We start from the raw sequence: 23677 nt of genomic DNA on the forward strand, positions 1-23677 counted from the left end.
GGCTGGACACTCTTGGGGCTGAGACGATTGGTGAGGTTGGGAAAGCAAATGCAGACCCTTGAAAGGAATCCTGCGTGCTCCCCATTCCATGGGTCCCAACTCTCCAGGTTCAACGCAATCTTCCGACAGCGAAAGCACTCATTGGAAACCCAGCGGATGCTACACCGTGGGATCGGGAAAGCTTTCTGAAACTCACCTCAGTTTTCATCTCCTGGTGCTCGTGTTCTCCATTCAGGCCCCCTTACTAACAATCTCCCCACTTGGAGACTCGGCGCCTTTCCATGCCTCTTTCGTACCGTCTGCAATTTGTCCGCAGGATGAACTGCAAGAGGGGGAACCAATGAGAGACTCGCTGGAGATGTTTGGTCGGGCACATGTCACTCTCATTTCCCATCACGAAGAAGAATTCACCAGCGGTTCAGCCTGCCACCCCGGATCGACAATAGGGCGTGAAGCCATCCAGCCGTGTTGCGTCCCACTCACAAAAAAGCGACTTGGGAAATGGAGCTCAGGGGCACTGCACTTCCCAAACCTGCAGAGTTCTAAACGATAACTATCGCCCCAAAATATATTGAGGTCAGGCTACGAAGAGGCGCTGAACGCAAGGCAGAACTGCAGGAAACGGATGTCAACGGGTACATCGGAATGGCCCCGATAGCACATGAAAAGCGCCAGAACGTGGACAATGATGCGGTTGGCCAAAAAGGGCGTATGCGTTTTTTCCTGAATATATTCAGGAAAAAACGCATACGCCCTTTTTGGCCAACCAAGCAACCTGGGAGAGCAAATCAGCACTACAAAGAAATCTCTCGCCCCCCCCCGGGGCAAAAGGGCCAGGCGAAAAAAGTCTAAAAACCAGAAAGGCAGCACAGCCCACGGAGTCAAGGGAGCCTTGTTAAGCTGATGGGCGGGATGTCAATGGCCAACAGCCAATCTTCACAAGTGTATCCTCTTTCCCAAACCATGGAAAACACAGAACCACAGAGCATAGGGCACTTCCACACATGGGCGTTGACCTTGGGAAAATGAAAAAATCAACCAGACACAGGGACCCCAAAGTTGAGGGCTGCTGTCTTGACAAGAACCTCCACTCCGGTACACGTTTCATATCCCAGGAAAGAGCCAAGTGGACAAAGACGAGTGGACAAGTGGACAAAGACAAGTGGACAAGTGGACAAGTGGTGCTACGTAGGTCCAATGGAGTGTCACTCAGCCATGAAATCCACGTCATGAGGCTGGTAGCAGCATCCTGAGTGGATTTAGGTACGATCATCCTCCGTGAAATAAGTCCCACAAAAAAAGAAACTTATGATATCACTTATCGAGGGAATGTAAAAATCGCTCCCCATGCACTGAATCCCCAAACAGAACAGAGTCACGCTTTTAGAAAACACACTTATGCCTGCTTCAGGGGAAAGGTGAGGTGGGGTGACGCATAAAACTCGAGTTTGAAATGAGCACAGATACCCTTCCGAAAACCGAATATGGAATGGACACGACCTACTCCTTGCTCAATCAACTGGACTCACCAGACCCTGTTCATCGCACAAGTATCTATCCGACTAGTAAGCATCTTAAAAGCTAAGTCTTGATATCTCTGTGTAAGTGCATCAAGTGTGTGTAAAGCGGCCTAAAACCAGCAGGGAAAATCAGCTCAGACCCATTCTGAGGATACATTTCCAACATAAAGAAGAAACAAGCAGGGCAAAACAGAGAGAAATTCTTCCAAAATGCGTTCAGGGACTGGCATGCAACCAGGATTGACCACATCTACAGCCCCAGCGGCAGAAGACATAAGGCTGGACACTCTTGGGGCTGAGACGATTGGTGAGGTTGGGAAAGCAAATGCAGACCCTTGAAAGGAATCCTGCGTGCTCCCCATTCCATGGGTCCCAGCTCTCCAGGTTCAACGCAATCTTCCGACAGCGAAAGCACTCATTGGAAACCCAGCGGTTGCTACACCGTGGGATCGGGAAAGCTTTCTGAAACTCACCTCAGTTTTCATCTCCTGGTGCTCGTGTTCTCCATTCAGGCCCCCTTACTAACAATCTCCCCACTTGGAGACTCGGCGCCTTTCCATGCCTCTTTCGTACCGTCTGCAATTTGTCCGCAGGATGAACTGCAAGAGGGGGAACCAATGAGAGACTCGCTGGAGGTGTTTGGTCGGGCACATGTCACTCTCATTTCCCATCACGAAGAAGAATTCACCAGCGGTTCAGCCTGCCACCCCGGATCGACAATAGGGCGTGAAGCCATCCAGCCGTGTTGCGTCCCACTCACAAAAAAGCGACTTGGGAAATGGAGCTCAGGGGCACTGCACTTCCCAAACCTGCAGAGTTCTAAACGATAACTATCGCCCCAAAATATATTGAGGTCAGGCTACGAAGAGGCGCTGAACGCAAGGCAGAACTGCAGGAAACGGATGTCAACGGGTACATCGGAATGGCCCCGATAGCACATGAAAAGCGCCAGAACGTGGACAATGATGCGGTTGGCCAAAAAGGGCGTATGCGTTTTTTCCTGAATATATTCAGGAAAAAATGCATACGCCCTTTTTGGCCAACCAAGCAACCTGGGAGAGCAAATCAGCACTACAAAGAAATCTCTCGCCCCCCCCCGGGGCAAAAGGGCCAGGCGAAAAAAGTCTAAAAACCAGAAAGGCAGGACAGCCCACGGAGTCAAGGGAGCCTTGTTAAGCTGATGGGCGGGATGTCAATGGCCAACAGCCAATCTTCACAAGTGTATCCTCTTTCCCAAACCATGTAAAACACAGAACCACAGAGCATAGGGCACTTCCACACATGGGCGTTGACCTTGGGAAAATGAAAAAATCAACCAGACACAGGGACCCCAAAGTTGAGGGCTGCTGTCTTGACAAGAACCTCCACTCCGGTACACGTTTCATATCCCAGGAAAGAGCCAAGTGGACAAGTGGACAAAGACAAGTGGACAAGTGGACAAGTGGTGCTACGTAGGTCCAATGGAGTGTCACTCAGCCATGAAATCCACGTCATGAGGCTGGTAGCAGCATCCTGAGTGGATTTAGGTACGATCATCCTCAGTGAAATAAGTCCCACAAAAAAAGAAACTTATGATATCACTTATCGAGGGAATGTAAAAATCGCTCCCCATGCACTGAATCCCCAAACAGAACAGAGTCACGCTTTTAGAAAACACACTTATGCCTGCTTCAGGGGAAAGGTGAGGTGGGGTGACGCATAAAACTCGAGTTTGAAATGAGCACAGATACCCTTCCGAAAACCGAATATGGAATGGACACGACCTACTCCTTGCTCAATCAACTGGACTCACCAGACCCTGTTCATCGCACAAGTATCTATCCGACTAGTAAGCATCTTAAAAGCTAAGTCTTGATATCTCTGTGTAAGTGCATCAAGTGTGTGTAAAGCGGCCTAAAACCAGCAGGGAAAATCAGCTCAGACCCATTCTGAGGATACATTTCCAACACAAAGAAGAAACAAGCAGGGCAAAACAGAGAGAAATTCTTCCAAAATGCGTTCAGGGACTGGCATGCAACCAGGATTGACCACATCTACAGCCCCAGCGGCAGAAGACATAAGGCTGGACACTCTTGGGGCTGAGACGATTGGTGAGGTTGGGAAAGCAAATGCAGACCCTTGAAAGGAATCCTGCGTGCTCCCCATTCCATGGGTCCCAACTCTCCAGGTTCAACGCAATCTTCCGACAGCGAAAGCACTCATTGGAAACCCAGCGGATGCTACACCGTGGGATCGGGAAAGCTTTCTGAAACTCACCTCAGTTTTCATCTCCTGGTGCTCGTGTTCTCCATTCAGGCCCCCTTACTAACAATCTCCCCACTTGGAGACTCGGCGCCTTTCCATGCCTCTTTCGTACCGTCTGCAATTTGTCCGCAGGATGAACTGCAAGAGGGGGAACCAATGAGAGACTCGCTGGAGATGTTTGGTCGGGCACATGTCACTCTCATTTCCCATCACGAAGAAGAATTCACCAGCGGTTCAGCCTGCCACCCCGGATCGACAATAGGGCGTGAAGCCATCCAGCCGTGTTGCGTCCCACTCACAAAAAAGCGACTTGGGAAATGGAGCTCAGGGGCACTGCACTTCCCAAACCTGCAGAGTTCTAAACGATAACTATCGCCCCAAAATATATTGAGGTCAGGCTACGAAGAGGCGCTGAACGCAAGGCAGAACTGCAGGAAACGGATGTCAACGGGTACATCGGAATGGCCCCGATAGCACATGAAAAGCGCCAGAACGTGGACAATGATGCGGTTGGCCAAAAAGGGCGTATGCGTTTTTTCCTGAATATATTCAGGAAAAAACGCATACGCCCTTTTTGGCCAACCAAGCAACCTGGGAGAGCAAATCAGCACTACAAAGAAATCTCTCGCCCCCCCCCGGGGCAAAAGGGCCAGGCGAAAAAAGTCTAAAAACCAGAAAGGCAGCACAGCCCACGGAGTCAAGGGAGCCTTGTTAAGCTGATGGGCGGGATGTCAATGGCCAACAGCCAATCTTCACAAGTGTATCCTCTTTCCCAAACCATGGAAAACACAGAACCACAGAGCATAGGGCACTTCCACACATGGGCGTTGACCTTGGGAAAATGAAAAAATCAACCAGACACAGGGACCCCAAAGTTGAGGGCTGCTGTCTTGACAAGAACCTCCACTCCGGTACACGTTTCATATCCCAGGAAAGAGCCAAGTGGACAAAGACGAGTGGACAAGTGGACAAAGACAAGTGGACAAGTGGACAAGTGGTGCTACGTAGGTCCAATGGAGTGTCACTCAGCCATGAAATCCACGTCATGAGGCTGGTAGCAGCATCCTGAGTGGATTTAGGTACGATCATCCTCCGTGAAATAAGTCCCACAAAAAAAGAAACTTATGATATCACTTATCGAGGGAATGTAAAAATCGCTCCCCATGCACTGAATCCCCAAACAGAACAGAGTCACGCTTTTAGAAAACACACTTATGCCTGCTTCAGGGGAAAGGTGAGGTGGGGTGACGCATAAAACTCGAGTTTGAAATGAGCACAGATACCCTTCCGAAAACCGAATATGGAATGGACACGACCTACTCCTTGCTCAATCAACTGGACTCACCAGACCCTGTTCATCGCACAAGTATCTATCCGACTAGTAAGCATCTTAAAAGCTAAGTCTTGATATCTCTGTGTAAGTGCATCAAGTGTGTGTAAAGCGGCCTAAAACCAGCAGGGAAAATCAGCTCAGACCCATTCTGAGGATACATTTCCAACATAAAGAAGAAACAAGCAGGGCAAAACAGAGAGAAATTCTTCCAAAATGCGTTCAGGGACTGGCATGCAACCAGGATTGACCACATCTACAGCCCCAGCGGCAGAAGACATAAGGCTGGACACTCTTGGGGCTGAGACGATTGGTGAGGTTGGGAAAGCAAATGCAGACCCTTGAAAGGAATCCTGCGTGCTCCCCATTCCATGGGTCCCAGCTCTCCAGGTTCAACGCAATCTTCCGACAGCGAAAGCACTCATTGGAAACCCAGCGGTTGCTACACCGTGGGATCGGGAAAGCTTTCTGAAACTCACCTCAGTTTTCATCTCCTGGTGCTCGTGTTCTCCATTCAGGCCCCCTTACTAACAATCTCCCCACTTGGAGACTCGGCGCCTTTCCATGCCTCTTTCGTACCGTCTGCAATTTGTCCGCAGGATGAACTGCAAGAGGGGGAACCAATGAGAGACTCGCTGGAGGTGTTTGGTCGGGCACATGTCACTCTCATTTCCCATCACGAAGAAGAATTCACCAGCGGTTCAGCCTGCCACCCCGGATCGACAATAGGGCGTGAAGCCATCCAGCCGTGTTGCGTCCCACTCACAAAAAAGCGACTTGGGAAATGGAGCTCAGGGGCACTGCACTTCCCAAACCTGCAGAGTTCTAAACGATAACTATCGCCCCAAAATATATTGAGGTCAGGCTACGAAGAGGCGCTGAACGCAAGGCAGAACTGCAGGAAACGGATGTCAACGGGTACATCGGAATGGCCCCGATAGCACATGAAAAGCGCCAGAACGTGGACAATGATGCGGTTGGCCAAAAAGGGCGTATGCGTTTTTTCCTGAATATATTCAGGAAAAAATGCATACGCCCTTTTTGGCCAACCAAGCAACCTGGGAGAGCAAATCAGCACTACAAAGAAATCTCTCGCCCCCCCCCGGGGCAAAAGGGCCAGGCGAAAAAAGTCTAAAAACCAGAAAGGCAGGACAGCCCACGGAGTCAAGGGAGCCTTGTTAAGCTGATGGGCGGGATGTCAATGGCCAACAGCCAATCTTCACAAGTGTATCCTCTTTCCCAAACCATGTAAAACACAGAACCACAGAGCATAGGGCACTTCCACACATGGGCGTTGACCTTGGGAAAATGAAAAAATCAACCAGACACAGGGACCCCAAAGTTGAGGGCTGCTGTCTTGACAAGAACCTCCACTCCGGTACACGTTTCATATCCCAGGAAAGAGCCAAGTGGACAAGTGGACAAAGACAAGTGGACAAGTGGACAAGTGGTGCTACGTAGGTCCAATGGAGTGTCACTCAGCCATGAAATCCACGTCATGAGGCTGGTAGCAGCATCCTGAGTGGATTTAGGTACGATCATCCTCAGTGAAATAAGTCCCACAAAAAAAGAAACTTATGATATCACTTATCGAGGGAATGTAAAAATCGCTCCCCATGCACTGAATCCCCAAACAGAACAGAGTCACGCTTTTAGAAAACACACTTATGCCTGCTTCAGGGGAAAGGTGAGGTGGGGTGACGCATAAAACTCGAGTTTGAAATGAGCACAGATACCCTTCCGAAAACCGAATATGGAATGGACACGACCTACTCCTTGCTCAATCAACTGGACTCACCAGACCCTGTTCATCGCACAAGTATCTATCCGACTAGTAAGCATCTTAAAAGCTAAGTCTTGATATCTCTGTGTAAGTGCATCAAGTGTGTGTAAAGCGGCCTAAAACCAGCAGGGAAAATCAGCTCAGACCCATTCTGAGGATACATTTCCAACACAAAGAAGAAACAAGCAGGGCAAAACAGAGAGAAATTCTTCCAAAATGCGTTCAGGGACTGGCATGCAACCAGGATTGACCACATCTACAGCCCCAGCGGCAGAAGACATAAGGCTGGACACTCTTGGGGCTGAGACGATTGGTGAGGTTGGGAAAGCAAATGCAGACCCTTGAAAGGAATCCTGCGTGCTCCCCATTCCATGGGTCCCAACTCTCCAGGTTCAACGCAATCTTCCGACAGCGAAAGCACTCATTGGAAACCCAGCGGATGCTACACCGTGGGATCGGGAAAGCTTTCTGAAACTCACCTCAGTTTTCATCTCCTGGTGCTCGTGTTCTCCATTCAGGCCCCCTTACTAACAATCTCCCCACTTGGAGACTCGGCGCCTTTCCATGCCTCTTTCGTACCGTCTGCAATTTGTCCGCAGGATGAACTGCAAGAGGGGGAACCAATGAGAGACTCGCTGGAGGTGTTTGGTCGGGCACATGTCACTCTCATTTCCCATCACGAAGAAGAATTCACCAGCGGTTCAGCCTGCCACCCCGGATCGACAATAGGGCGTGAAGCCATCCAGCCGTGTTGCGTCCCACTCACAAAAAAGCGACTTGGGAAATGGAGCTCAGGGGCACTGCACTTCCCAATCCTGCAGAGTTCTAAACGATAACTATCGCCCCAAAATATATTGAGGTCAGGCTACGAAGAGGCGCTGAACGCAAGGCAGAACTGCAGGAAACGGATGTCAACGGGTACATCGGAATGGCCCCGATAGCACATGAAAAGCGCCAGAACGTGGACAATGATGCGGTTGGCCAAAAAGGGCGTATGCGTTTTTTCCTGAATATATTCAGGAAAAAACGCATACGCCCTTTTTGGCCAACCAAGCAACCTGGGAGAGCAAATCAGCACTACAAAGAAATCTCTCGCCCCCCCCCGGGGCAAAAGGGCCAGGCGAAAAAAGTCTAAAAACCAGAAAGGCAGGACAGCCCACGGAGTCAAGGGAGCCTTGTTAAGCTGATGGGCGGGATGTCAATGGCCAACAGCCAATCTTCACAAGTGTATCCTCTTTCCCAAACCATGGAAAACACAGAACCACAGAGCATAGGGCACTTCCACACATGGGCGTTGACCTTGGGAAAATGAAAAAATCAACCAGACACAGGGACCCCAAAGTTGAGGGCTGCTGTCTTGACAAGAACCTCCACTCCGGTACACGTTTCATATCCCAGGAAAGAGCCAAGTGGACAAAGACGAGTGGACAAGTGGACAAAGACAAGTGGACAAGTGGACAAGTGGTGCTACGTAGGTCCAATGGAGTGTCACTCAGCCATGAAATCCACGTCATGAGGCTGGTAGCAGCATCCTGAGTGGATTTAGGTACGATCATCCTCAGTGAAATAAGTCCCACAAAAAAAGAAACTTATGATATCACTTATCGAGGGAATGTAAAAATCACTCCCCATGCACTGAATCCCCAAACAGAACAGAGTCACGCTTTTAGAAAACACACTTATGCCTGCTTCAGGGGAAAGGTGAGGTGGGGTGACGCATAAAACTCGAGTTTGAAATGAGCACAGATACCCTTCCGAAAACCGAATATGGAATGGACACGACCTACTCCTTGCTCAATCAACTGGACTCACCAGACCCTGTTCATCGCACAAGTATCTATCCGACTAGTAAGCATCTTAAAAGCTAAGTCTTGATATCTCTGTGTAAGTGCATCAAGTGTGTGTAAAGCGGCCTAAAACCAGCAGGGAAAATCAGCTCAGACCCATTCTGAGGATACATTTCCAACATAAAGAAGAAACAAGCAGGGCAAAACAGAGAGAAATTCTTCCAAAATGCGTTCAGGGACTGGCATGCAACCAGGATTGACCACATCTACAGCCCCAGCGGCAGAAGACATAAGGCTGGACACTCTTGGGGCTGAGACGATTGGTGAGGTTGGGAAAGCAAATGCAGACCCTTGAAAGGAATCCTGCGTGCTCCCCATTCCATGGGTCCCAACTCTCCAGGTTCAACGCAATCTTCCGACAGCGAAAGCACTCATTGGAAACCCAGCGGTTGCTACACCGTGGGATCGGGAAAGCTTTCTGAAACTCACCTCAGTTTTCATCTCCTGGTGCTCGTGTTCTCCATTCAGGCCCCCTTACTAAAAATCTCCCCACTTGGAGACTCGGCGCCTTTCCATGCCTCTTTCGTACCGTCTGCAATTTGTCCACAGGATGAACTGCAAGAGGGGGAACCAATGAGAGACTCGCTGGAGGTGTTTGGTCGGGCACATGTCACTCTCATTTCCCATCACGAAGAAGAGTTCACCAGCGGTTCAGCCTGCCACCCCGGATCGACAATAGGGCGTGAAGCCATCCAGCCGTGTTGCGTCCCACTCACAAAAAAGCGACTTGGGAAATGGAGCTCAGGGGCACTGCGCTTCCCAAACCTGCAGAGTTCTAAACGATAACTATCGCCCCAAAATATATTGAGGTCAGGCTACGAAGAGGCGCTGAACGCAAGGCAGAACTGCAGGAAACGGATGTCAACGGGTACATCGGAATGGCCCCGATAGCACATGAAAAGCGCCAGAACGTGGACAATGATGCGGTTGGCCAAAAAGGGCGTATGCGTTTTTTCCTGAATATATTCAGGAAAAAACGCATACGCCCTTTTTGGCCAACCAAGCAACCTGGGAGAGCAAATCAGCACTACAAAGAAATCTCTCGCCCCCCCCCCCGGGGCAAAAGGGCCAGGCGAAAAAAGTCTAAAAACCAGAAAGGCAGGACAGCCCACGGAGTCAAGGGAGCCTTGTTAAGCTGATGGGCGGGATGTCAATGGCCAACAGCCAATCTTCACAAGTGTATCCTCTTTCCCAAACCATGGAAAACACAGAACCACAGAGCATAGGGCACTTCCACACATGGGCGTTGACCTTGGGAAAATGAAAAAATCAACCAGACACAGGGACCCCAAAGTTGAGGGCTGCTGTCTTGACAAGAACCTCCACTCCGGTACACGTTTCATATCCCAGGAAAGAGCCAAGTGGACAAGTGTTCAAAGACAAGTGGACAAGTGGACAAGTGGTGCTACGTAGGTCCAATGGAGTGTCACTCAGCCATGAAATCCACGTCATGAGGCTGGTAGCAGCATCCTGAGTGGATTTAGGTACGATCATCCTCAGTGAAATAAGTCCCACAAAAAAAGAAACTTATGATATCACTTATCGAGGGAATGTAAAAATCGCTCCCCATGCACTGAATCCCCAAACAGAACAGAGTCACGCTTTTAGAAAACACACTTATGCCTGCTTCAGGGGAAAGGTGAGGTGGGGTGACGCATAAAACTCGAGTTTGAAATGAGCACAGATACCCTTCCGAAAACCGAATATGGAATGGACACGACCTACTCCTTGCTCAATCAACTGGACTCACCAGACCCTGTTCATCGCACAAGTATCTATCCGACTAGTAAGCATCTTAAAAGCTAAGTCTTGATATCTCTGTGTAAGTGCATCAAGTGTGTGTAAAGCGGCTTAAAACCAGCAGGGAAAATCAGCTCAGACCCATTCTGAGGATACATTTCCAACATAAAGAAGAAACAAGCAGGGCAAAACCGAGAGAAATTCTTCCAAAATGCGTTCAGGGACTGGCATGCAACCAGGATTGACCACATCTACAGCCCCAGCGGCAGAAGACATAAGGCTGGACACTCTTGGGGCTGAGACGATTGGTGAGGTTGGGAAAGCAAATGCAGACCCTTGAAAGGAATCCTGCGTGCTCCCCATTCCATGGCTCCCAACTCTCCAGGTTCAACGCAATCTTCCGACAGCGAAAGCACTCATTGGAAACCCAGCGGATGCTACACCGTGGGATCGGGAAAGCTTTCTGAAACTCACCTCAGTTTTCATCTCCTGGTGCTCGTGTTCTCCATTCAGGCCCCCTTACTAACAATCTCCCCACTTGGAGACTCGGCGCCTTTCCATGCCTCTTTCGTACCGTCTGCAATTTGTCCGCAGGATGAACTGCAAGAGGGGGAACCAATGAGAGACTCGCTGGAGGTGTTTGGTCGGGCACATGTCACTCTCATTTCCCATCACGAAGAAGAATTCACCAGCGGTTCAGCCTGCCACCCCGGATCGACAATAGGGCGTGAAGCCATCCAGCCGTGTTGCGTCCCACTCACAAAAAAGCGACTTGGGAAATGGAGCTCAGGGGCACTGCACTTCCCAAACCTGCAGAGTTCTAAACGATAACTATCGCCCCAAAATATATTGAGGTCAGGCTACGAAGAGGCGCTGAACGCAAGGCAGAACTGCAGGAAACGGATGTCAACGGGTACATCGGAATGGCCCCGATAGCACATGAAAAGCGCCAGAACGTGGACAATGATGCGGTTGGCCAGAAAGGGCGTATGCGTTTTTTCCTGAATATATTCAGGAAAAAACGCATACGCCCTTTCTGGCCAACCAAGCAACCTGGGAGAGCAAATCAGCACTACAAAGAAATCTCTGCCCCCCCCCCCCGGGGCAAAAGGGCCAGGCGAAAAAAGTCTAAAAACCAGAAAGGCAGGACAGGCCACGGAGTCAAGGGAGCCTTGTTAAGCTGATGGGCGGGATGTCAATGGCCAACAGCCAATCTTCACAAGTGTATCCTCTTTCCCAAACCATGGAAAACACAGAACCACAGAGCATAGGGCACTTCCACACATGGGCGTTGACCTTGGGAAAATGAAAAAATCAACCAGACACAGGGACCCCAAAGTTGAGGGCTGCTGTCTTGACAAGAACCTCCACTCCGGTACACGTTTCATATCCCAGGAAAGAGCCAAGTGGACAAGTGTTCAAAGACAAGTGGACAAGTGGACAAGTGGTGCTACGTAGGTCCAATGGAGTGTCACTCAGCCATGAAATCCACGTCATGAGGCTGGTAGCAGCATCCTGAGTGGATTTAGGTACGATCATCCTCAGTGAAATAAGTCCCACAAAAAAAGAAACTTATGATATCACTTATCGAGGGAATGTAAAAATCGCTCCCCATGCACTGAATCCCCAAACAGAACAGAGTCACGCTTTTAGAAAACACACTTATGCCTGCTTCAGGGGAAAGGTGAGGTGGGGTGACGCATAAAACTCGAGTTTGAAATGAGCACAGATACCCTTCCGAAAACCGAATATGGAATGGACACGACCTACTCCTTGCTCAATCAACTGGACTCACCAGACCCTGTTCATCGCACAAGTATCTATCCGACTAGTAAGCATCTTAAAAGCTAAGTCTTGATATCTCTGTGTAAGTGCATCAAGTGTGTGTAAAGCGGCTTAAAACCAGCAGGGAAAATCAGCTCAGACCCATTCTGAGGATACATTTCCAACATAAAGAAGAAACAAGCAGGGCAAAACCGAGAGAAATTCTTCCAAAATGCGTTCAGGGACTGGCATGCAACCAGGATTGACCACATCTACAGCCCCAGCGGCAGAAGACATAAGGCTGGACACTCTTGGGGCTGAGACGATTGGTGAGGTTGGGAAAGCAAATGCAGACCCTTGAAAGGAATCCTGCGTGCTCCCCATTCCATGGCTCCCAACTCTCCAGGTTCAACGCAATCTTCCGACAGCGAAAGCACTCATTGGAAACCCAGCGGATGCTACACCGTGGGATCGGGAAAGCTTTCTGAAACTCACCTCAGTTTTCATCTCCTGGTGCTCGTGTTCTCCATTCAGGCCCCCTTACTAACAATCTCCCCACTTGGAGACTCGGCGCCTTTCCATGCCTCTTTCGTACCGTCTGCAATTTGTCCGCAGGATGAACTGCAAGAGGGGGAACCAATGAGAGACTCGCTGGAGGTGTTTGGTCGGGCACATGTCACTCTCATTTCCCATCACGAAGAAGAATTCACCAGCGGTTCAGCCTGCCACCCCGGATCGACAATAGGGCGTGAAGCCATCCAGCCGTGTTGCGTCCCACTCACAAAAAAGCGACTTGGGAAATGGAGCTCAGGGGCACTGCACTTCCCAAACCTGCAGAGTTCTAAACGATAACTATCGCCCCAAAATATATTGAGGTCAGGCTACGAAGAGGCGCTGAACGCAAGGCAGAACTGCAGGAAACGGATGTCAACGGGTACATCGGAATGGCCCCGATAGCACATGAAAAGCGCCAGAACGTGGACAATGATGCGGTTGGCCAAAAAGGGCGTATGCGTTTTTTCCTGAATATATTCAGGAAAAAACGCATACGCCCTTTCTGGCCAACCAAGCAACCTGGGAGAGCAAATCAGCACTACAAAGAAATCTCTGCCCCCCCCCCCCCCCGGGGCAAAAGGGCCAGGCGAAAAAAGTCTAAAAACCAGAAAGGCAGGACAGGCCACGGAGTCAAGGGAGCCTTGTTAAGCTGATGGGCGGGATGTCAATGGCCAACAGCCAATCTTCACAAGTGTATCCTCTTTCCCAAACCATGGAAAACACAGAACCACAGAGCATAGGGCACTTCCACACATGGGCGTTGACCTTGGGAAAATGAAAAAATCAACCAGACACAGGGACCCCAAAGTTGAGGGCTGCTGTCTTGACAAGAACCTCCACTCCGGTACACGTTTCATATCCCAGGAAAGAGCCAAGTGGACAAGTGTTCAAAGACAAGTGGACAAGTGGACAAGTGGTGCTACGTAGGTCCAATGGAGTGTCACTCAGCCATGAAATCCACGTCATGAGGCTGGTAGCAGCATCCTGAGTGGATTTAGGTACGATCATCCTCAGTGAAATAAGTCCCACAAAAAAAGAAACTTATGATATCACTTATCGAGGGAATGTAAAAATCGCTCCCCATGCACTGAATCCCCAAACAGAACAGAGTCACGCTTTTAGAAAACACACTTATGCCTGCTTCAGGGGAAAGGTGAGGTGGGGTGACGCATAAAACTCGAGTTTGAAATGAGCACAGATACCCTTCCGAAAACCGAATATGGAATGGACACGACCTACTCCTTGCTCAATCAACTGGACTCACCAGACCCTGTTCATCGCACAAGTATCTATCCGACTAGTAAGCATCTTAAAAGCTAAGTCTTGATATCTCTGTGTAAGTGCATCAAGTGTGTGTAAAGCGGCTTAAAACCAGCAGGGAAAATCAGCTCAGACCCATTCTGAGGATACATTTCCAACATAAAGAAGAAACAAGCAGGGCAAAACCGAGAGAAATTCTTCCAAAATGCGTTCAGGGACTGGCATGCAACCAGGATTGACCACATCTACAGCCCCAGCGGCAGAAGACATAAGGCTGGACACTCTTGGGGCTGAGACGATTGGTGAGGTTGGGAAAGCAAATGCAGACCCTTGAAAGGAATCCTGCGTGCTCCCCATTCCATGGCTCCCAACTCTCCAGGTTCAACGCAATCTTCCGACAGCGAAAGCACTCATTGGAAACCCAGCGGATGCTACACCGTGGGATCGGGAAAGCTTTCTGAAACTCACCTCAGTTTTCATCTCCTGGTGCTCGTGTTCTCCATTCAGGCCCCCTTACTAACAATCTCCCCACTTGGAGACTCGGCGCCTTTCCATGCCTCTTTCGTACCGTCTGCAATTTGTCCGCAGGATGAACTGCAAGAGGGGGAACCAATGAGAGACTCGCTGGAGGTGTTTGGTCGGGCACATGTCACTCTCATTTCCCATCACGAAGAAGAATTCACCAGCGGTTCAGCCTGCCACCCCGGATCGACAATAGGGCGTGAAGCCATCCAGCCGTGTTGCGTCCCACTCACAAAAAAGCGACTTGGGAAATGGAGCTCAGGGGCACTGCACTTCCCAAACCTGCAGAGTTCTAAACGATAACTATCGCCCCAAAATATATTGAGGTCAGGCTACGAAGAGGCGCTGAACGCAAGGCAGAACTGCAGGAAACGGATGTCAACGGGTACATCGGAATGGCCCCGATAGCACATGAAAAGCGCCAGAACGTGGACAATGATGCAGTTGGCCAAAAAGGGCGTATGCGTTTTTTCCATATTCAGGAAAAAACGCATACGCCCTTTTTGGCCAACCAAGCAACCTGGGAGAGCAAATCAGCACTACAAAGAAATCTCTCGCCCCCCACCGGGGCAAAAGGGCCAGGCGAAAAAAGTCTAAAAACCAGAAAGGCAGGACAGCCCACGGAGTCAAGGGAGCCTTGTTAAGCTGATGGGCGGGATGTCAATGGCCAACAGCCAATCTTCACAAGTGTATCCTCTTTCCCAAACCATGTAAAACACAGAACCACAGAGCATAGGGCACTTCCACACATGGGCGTTGACCTTGGGAAAATGAAAAAATCAACCAGACACAGGGACCCCAAAGTTGAGGGCTGCTGTCTTGACAAGAACCTCCACTCCGGTACACGTTTCATATCCCAGGAAAGAGCCAAGTGGACAAAGACGAGTGGACAAGTGGACAAAGACAAGTGGACAAGTGGACAAGTGGTGCTACGTAGGTCCAATGGAGTGTCACTCAGCCATGAAATCCACGTCATGAGGCTGGTAGCAGCATCCTGAGTGGATTTAGGTACGATCATCCTCAGTGAAATAAGTCCCACAAAAAAAGAAACTTATGATATCACTTATCGAGGGAATGTAAAAATCGCTCCCCATGCACTGAATCCCCAAACAGAACAGAGTCACGCTTTTAGAAAACACACTTATGCCTGCTTCAGGGGAAAGGTGAGGTGGGGTGACGCATAAAACTCGAGTTTGAAATGAGCACAGATACCCTTCCGAAAACCGAATATGGAATGGACACGACCTACTCCTTGCTCAATCAACTGGACTCACCAGACCCTGTTCATCGCACAAGTATCTATCCGACTAGTAAGCATCTTAAAAGCTAAGTCTTGATATCTCTGTGTAAGTGCATCAAGTGTGTGTAAAGCGGCCTAAAACCAGCAGGGAAAATCAGCTCAGACCCATTCTGAGGATACATTTCCAACATAAAGAAGAAACAAGCAGGGCAAAACAGAGAGAAATTCTTCCAAAATGCGTTCAGGGACTGGCATGCAACCAGGATTGACCACATCTACAGCCCCAGCGGCAGAAGACATAAGGCTGGACACTCTTGGGGCTGAGACGATTGGTGAGGTTGGGAAAGCAAATGCAGACCCTTGAAAGGAATCCTGCGTGCTCCCCATTCCATGGGTCCCAACTCTCCAGGTTCAACGCAATCTTCCGACAGCGAAAGCACTCATTGGAAACCCAGCGGATGCTACACCGTGGGATCGGGAAAGCTTTCTGAAACTCACCTCAGTTTTCATCTCCTGGTGCTCGTGTTCTCCATTCAGGCCCCCTTACTAACAATCTCCCCACTTGGAGACTCGGCGCCTTTCCATGCCTCTTTCGTACCGTCTGCAATTTGTCCACAGGATGAACTGCAAGAGGGGTAACCAATGAGAGACTCGCTGGAGGTGTTTGGTCGGGCACATGTCACTCTCATTTCCCATCACGAAGAAGAGTTCACCAGCGGTTCAGCCTGCCACCCCGGATCGACAATAGGGCGTGAAGCCATCCAGCCGTGTTGCGTCCCACTCACAAAAAAGCGACTTGGGAAATGGAGCTCAGGGGCACTGCGCTTCCCAAACCTTCAGAGTTCTAAACGATAACTATCGCCCCAAAATATATTGAGGTCAGGCTACGAAGAGGCGCTGAACGCAAGGCAGAACTGCAGGAAACGGATGTCAACGGGTACATCGGAATGGCCCCGATAGCACATGAAAAGCGCCAGAACGTGGACAATGATGCGGTTGGCCAAAAAGGGCGTATGCGTTTTTTCCTGAATATATTCAGGAAAAAACGCATACGCCCTTTTTGGCCAACCAAGCAACCTGGGAGAGCAAATCAGCACTACAAAGAAATCTCTCGCCCCCCCCCGGGGCAAAAGGGCCAGGCGAAAAAAGTCTAAAAACCAGAAAGGCAGGACAGCCCACGGAGTCAAGGGAGCCTTGTTAAGCTGATGGGCGGGATGTCAATGGCCAACAGCCAATCTTCACAAGTGTATCCTCTTTCCCAAACCATGGAAAACACAGAACCACAGAGCATAGGGCACTTCCACACATGGGCGTTGACCTTGGGAAAATGAAAATATCAACCAGACACAGGGACCCCAAAGTTGAGGGCTGCTGTCTTGACAAGAACCTCCACTCCGGTACACGTTTCATATCCCAGGAAAGAGCCAAGTGGACAAAGACGAGTGGACAAGTGGACAAAGACAAGTGGACAAGTGGACAAGTGGTGCTACGTAGGTCCAATGGAGTGTCACTCAGCCATGAAATCCACGTCATGAGGCTGGTAGCAGCATCCTGAGTGGATTTAGGTACGATCATCCTCAGTGAAATAAGTCCCACAAAAAAAGAAACTTATGATATCACTTATCGAGGGAATGTAAAAATCGCTCCCCATGCACTGAATCCCCAAACAGAACAGAGTCACGCTTTTAGAAAACACACTTATGCCTGCTTCAGGGGAAAGGTGAGGTGGGGTGACGCATAAAACTCGAGTTTGAAATGAGCACAGATACCCTTCCGAAAACCGAATATGGAATGGACACGACCTACTCCTTGCTCAATCAACTGGACTCACCAGACCCTGTTCATCGCACAAGTATCTATCCGACTAGTAAGCATCTTAAAAGCTAAGTCTTGATATCTCTGTGTAAGTGCATCAAGTGTGTGTAAAGCGGCCTAAAACCAGCAGGGAAAATCAGCTCAGACCCATTCTGAGGATACATTTCCAACATAAAGAAGAAACAAGCAGGGCAAAACAGAGAGAAATTCTTCCAAAATGCGTTCAGGGACTGGCATGCAACCAGGATTGACCACATCTACAGCCCCAGCGGCAGAAGACATAAGGCTGGACACTCTTGGGGCTGAGACGATTGGTGAGGTTGGGAAAGCAAATGCAGACCCTTGAAAGGAATCCTGCGTGCTCCCCATTCCATGGCTCCCAACTCTCCAGGTTCAACGCAATCTTCCGACAGCGAAAGCACTCATTGGAAACCCAGCGGATGCTACACCGTGGGATCGGGAAAGCTTTCTGAAACTCACCTCAGTTTTCATCTCCTGGTGCTCGTGTTCTCCATTCAGGCCCCCTTACTAACAATCTCCCCACTTGGAGACTCGGCGCCTTTCCATGCCTCTTTCGTACCGTCTGCAATTTGTCCGCAGGATGAACTGCAAGAGGGGGAACCAATGAGAGACTCGCTGGAGATGTTTGGTCGGGCACATGTCACTCTCATTTCCCATCACGAAGAAGAATTCACCAGCGGTTCAGCCTGCCACCCCGGATCGACAATAGGGCGTGAAGCCATCCAGCCGTGTTGCGTCCCACTCACAAAAAAGCGACTTGGGAAATGGAGCTCAGGGGCACTGCACTTCCCAAACCTGCAGAGTTCTAAACGATAACTATCGCCCCAAAATATATTGAGGTCAGGCTACGAAGAGGCGCTGAACGCAAGGCAGAACTGCAGGAAACGGATGTCAACGGGTACATCGGAATGGCCTCGATAGCACATGAAAAGCGCCAGAACGTGGACAATGATGCGGTTGGCCAAAAAGGGCGTATGCGTTTTTTCCTGAATATATTCAGGAAAAAACGCATACGCCCTTTTTGGCCAACCAAGCAACCTGGGAGAGCAAATCAGCACTACAAAGAAATCTCTCGGCCCCCCCCCCTGGGGCAAAAGGGCCAGGCGAAAAAAGTCTAAAAACCAGAAAGGCAGGACAGCCCACGGAGTCAAGGGAGCCTTGTTAAGCTGATGGGCGGGATGTCAATGGCCAACAGCCAATCTTCACAAGTGTATCCTCTTTCCCAAACCATGGAAAACACAGAACCACAGAGCATAGGGCACTTCCACACATGGGCGTTGACCTTGGGAAAATGAAAAAATCAACCAGACACAGGGACCCCAAAGTTGAGGGCTGCTGTCTTGACAAGAACCTCCACTCCGGTACACGTTTCATATCCCAGGAAAGAGCCAAGTGGACAAAGACGAGTGGACAAGTGGACAAAGACAAGTGGACAAGTGGACAAGTGGTGCTACGTAGGTCCAATGGAGTGTCACTCAGCCATGAAATCCACGTCATGAGGCTGGTAGCAGCATCCTGAGTGGATTTAGGTACGATCATCCTCAGTGAAATAAGTCCCACAAAAAAAGAAACTTATGATATCACTTATCGAGGGAATGTAAAAATCACTCCCCATGCACTGAATCCCCAAACAGAACAGAGTCACGCTTTTAGAAAACACACTTATGCCTGCTTCAGGGGAAAGGTGAGGTGGGGTGACGCATAAAACTCGAGTTTGAAATGAGCACAGATACCCTTCCGAAAACCGAATATGGAATGGACACGACCTACTCCTTGCTCAATCAACTGGACTCACCAGACCCTGTTCATCGCACAAGTATCTATCCGACTAGTAAGCATCTTAAAAGCTAAGTCTTGATATCTCTGTGTAAGTGCATCAAGTGTGTGTAAAGCGGCCTAAAACCAGCAGGGAAAATCAGCTCAGACCCATTCTGAGGATACATTTCCAACATAAAGAAGAAACAAGCAGGGCAAAACAGAGAGAAATTCTTCCAAAATGCGTTCAGGGACTGGCATGCAACCAGGATTGACCACATCTACAGCCCCAGCGGCAGAAGACATAAGGCTGGACACTCTTGGGGCTGAGACGATTGGTGAGGTTGGGAAAGCAAATGCAGACCCTTGAAAGGAATGCTGCGTGCTCCCCATTCCATGGGTCCCAACTCTCCAGGTTCAACGCAATCTTCCGACAGCGAAAGCACTCATTGGAAACCCAGCGGATGCTACACCGTGGGATCGGGAAAGCTTTCTGAAACTCACCTCAGTTTTCATCTCCTGGTGCTCGTGTTCTCCATTCAGGCCCCCTTACTAACAATCTCCCCACTTGGAGACTCGGCGCCTTTCCATGCCTCTTTCGTACCGTCTGCAATTTGTCCGCAGGATGAACTGCAAGAGGGGGAACCAATGAGAGACTCGCTGGAGGTGTTTGGTCGGGCACATGTCACTCTCATTTCCCATCACGAAGAAGAATTCACCAGCGGTTCAGCCTGCCACCCCGGATCGACAGTAGGGCGTGAAGCCATCCAGCCGTGTTGCGTCCCACTCACAAAAAAGCGACTTGGGAAATGGAGCTCAGGGGCACTGCACTTCCCAAACCTGCAGAATTCTAAACGATAACTATCGCCCCAAAATATATTGAGGTCAGGCTACGAAGAGGCGCTGAACGCAAGGCAGAACTGCAGGAAACGGATGTCAACGGGTACATCGGAATGGCCCCGATAGCACATGAAAAGCGCCAGAACGTGGACAATGATGCGGTTGGCCAAAAAGGGCGTATGCGTTTTTTCCTGAATATATTCAGGAAAAAACGCATACGCCCTTTTTGGCCAACCAAGCAACCTGGGAGAGCAAATCAGCACTACAAAGAAATCTCTCGCCCCCCCCCCCCGGGGCAAAAGAGCCAGGCGAAAAAAGTCTAAAAACCAGAAAGGCAGGACAGCCCACGGAGTCAAGGGAGCCTTGTTAAGCTGATGGGCGGGATGTCAATGGCCAACAGCCAATCTTCACAAGTGTATCCTCTTTCCCAAACCATGTAAAACACAGAACCACAGAGCATAGGGCACTTCCACACATGGGCGTTGACCTTGGGAAAATGAAAAAATCAACCAGACACAGGGACCCCAAAGTTGAGGGCTGCTGTCTTGACAAGAACCTCCACTCCGGTACACGTTTCATATCCCAGGAAAGAGCCAAGTGGACAAAGACGAGTGGACAAGTGGACAAAGACAAGTGGACAAGTGGACAAGTGGTGCTACGTAGGTCCAATGGAGTGTCACTCAGCCATGAAATCCACGTCATGAGGCTGGTAGCAGCATCCTGAGTGGATTTAGGTACGATCATCCTCAGTGAAATAAGTCCCACAAAAAAAGAAACTTATGATATCACTTATCGAGGGAATGTAAAAATCGCTCCCCATGCACTGAATCCCCAAACAGAACAGAGTCACGCTTTTAGAAAACACACTTATGCCTGCTTCAGGGGAAAGGTGAGGTGGGGTGACGCATAAAACTCGAGTTTGAAATGAGCACAGATACCCTTCCGAAAACCGAATATGGAATGGACACGACCTACTCCTTGCTCAATCAACTGGACTCACCAGACCCTGTTCATCGCACAAGTATCTATCCGACTAGTAAGCATCTTAAAAGCTAAGTCTTGATATCTCTGTGTAAGTGCATCAAGTGTGTGTAAAGCGGCCTAAAACCAGCAGGGAAAATCAGCTCAGACCCATTCTGAGGATACATTTCCAACATAAAGAAGAAACAAGCAGGGCAAAACAGAGAGAAATTCTTCCAAAATGCGTTCAGGGACTGGCATGCAACCAGGATTGACCACATCTACAGCCCCAGCGGCAGAAGACATAAGGCTGGACACTCTTGGGGCTGAGACGATTGGTGAGGTTGGGAAAGCAAATGCAGACCCTTGAAAGGAATCCTGCGTGCTCCCCATTCCATGGGTCCCAACTCTCCAGGTTCAACGCAATCTTCCGACAGCGAAAGCACTCATTGGAAACCCAGCGGATGCTACACCGTGGGATCGGGAAAGCTTTCTGAAACTCACCTCAGTTTTCATCTCCTGGTGCTCGTGTTCTCCATTCAGGCCCCCTAACTAACAATCTCCCCACTTGGAGACTCGGCGCCTTTCCATGCCTCTTTCGTACCGTCTGCAATTTGTCCACAGGATGAACTGCAAGAGGGGGAACCAATGAGAGATTCGCTGGAGGTGTTTGGTCGGGCACATGTCACTCTCATTTCCCATCACGAAGAAGAGTTCACCAGCGGTTCAGCCTGCCACCCCGGATCGACAATAGGGCGTGAAGCCATCCAGCCGTGTTGCGTCCCACTCACAAAAAAGCGACTTGGGAAATGGAGCTCAGGGGCACTGCACTTCCCAAACCTGCAGAGTTCTAAACGATAACTATCGCCCCAAAATATATTGAGGTCAGGCTACGAAGAGGCGCTGAACGCAAGGCAGAACTGCAGGAAACGGATGTCAACGGGTACATCGGAATGGCCCCGATAGCAAATGAAAAGCGCCAGAACGTGGACAATGATGCGGTTGGCCAAAAAGGGCGTATGCGTTTTTTCCTGAATATATTCAGGAAAAGACGCATACGCCCTTTTTGGCCAACCAAGCAACCTGGGAGAGCAAATCAGCACTACAAAGAAATCTCTCGCCCCCCCCCCCCCCCGGGGCAAAAGGGCCAGGCGAAAAAAGTCTAAAAACCAGAAAGGCAGGACAGCCCACGGAGTCAAGGGAGCCTTGTTAAGCTGATGGGCGGGATGTCAATGGCCAACAGCCAATCTTCACAAGTGTATCCTCTTTCCCAAACCATGGAAAACACAGAACCACAGAGCATAGGGCACTTCCACACATGGGCGTTGACCTTGGGAAAATGAAAAAATCAACCAGACACAGGGACCCCAAAGTTGAGGGCTGCTGTCTTGACAAGAACCTCCACTCCGGTACACGTTTCATATCCCAGGAAAGAGCCAAGTGGACAAAGACGAGTGGACAAGTGGACAAAGACAAGTGGACAAGTGGACAAGTGGTGCTACGTAGGTCCAATGCAGTGTCACTCAGCCATGAAATCCACGTCATGAGGCTGGTAGCAGCATCCTGAGTGGATTTAGGTACGATCATCCTCAGTGAAATAAGTCCCACAAAAAAAGAAACTTATGATATCACTTATCGAGGGAATGTAAAAATCGCTCCCCATGCACTGAATCCCCAAACAGAACAGAGTCACGCTTTTAGAAAACACACTTATGCCTGCTTCAGGGGAAAGGTGAGGTGCGGTGACGCATAAAACTCGAGTTTGAAATGAGCACAGATACCCTTCCGAAAACCGAATATGGAATGGACACGACCTACTCCTTGCTCAATCAACTGGACTCACCAGACCCTGTTCATCGCACAAGTATCTATCTGACTAGTAAGCATCTTAAAAGCTAAGTCTTGATATCTCTGTGTAAGTGCATCAAGTGTGTGTAAAGCGGCCTAAAACCAGCAGGGAAAATCAGCTCAGACCCATTCTGAGGATACATTTCCAACATAAAGAAGAAACAAGCAGGGCAAAACAGAGAGAAATTCTTCCAAAATGCGTTCAGGGACTGGCATGCAACCAGGATTGACCACATCTACAGCCCCAGCGGCAGAAGACATAAGGCTGGACACTCTTGGGGCTGAGACGATTGGTGAGGTTGGGAAAGCAAATGCAGACCCTTGAAAGGAATCCTGCGTGCTCCCCATTCCATGGGTCCCAACTCTCCAGGTTCAACGCAATCTTCCGACAGCGAAAGCACTCATTGGAAACCCAGCGGATGCTACACCGTGGGATCGGGAAAGCTTTCTGAAACTCACCTCAGTTTTCATCTCCTGGTGCTCGTGTTCTCCATTCAGGCCCCCTTACTAACAATCTCCCCACTTGGAGACTCGGCGCCTTTCCATGCCTCTTTCGTACCGTCTGCAATTTGTCCACAGGATGAACTGCAAGAGGGGGAACCAATGAGAGACTCGCTGGAGGTGTTTGGTCGG

Source organism: Kogia breviceps, unplaced genomic scaffold (genome assembly GCF_026419965.1).
Source record: "Kogia breviceps isolate mKogBre1 unplaced genomic scaffold, mKogBre1 haplotype 1 scaffold_60, whole genome shotgun sequence".
Taxonomy (NCBI): Eukaryota; Metazoa; Chordata; class Mammalia; order Artiodactyla; family Physeteridae; genus Kogia; species Kogia breviceps.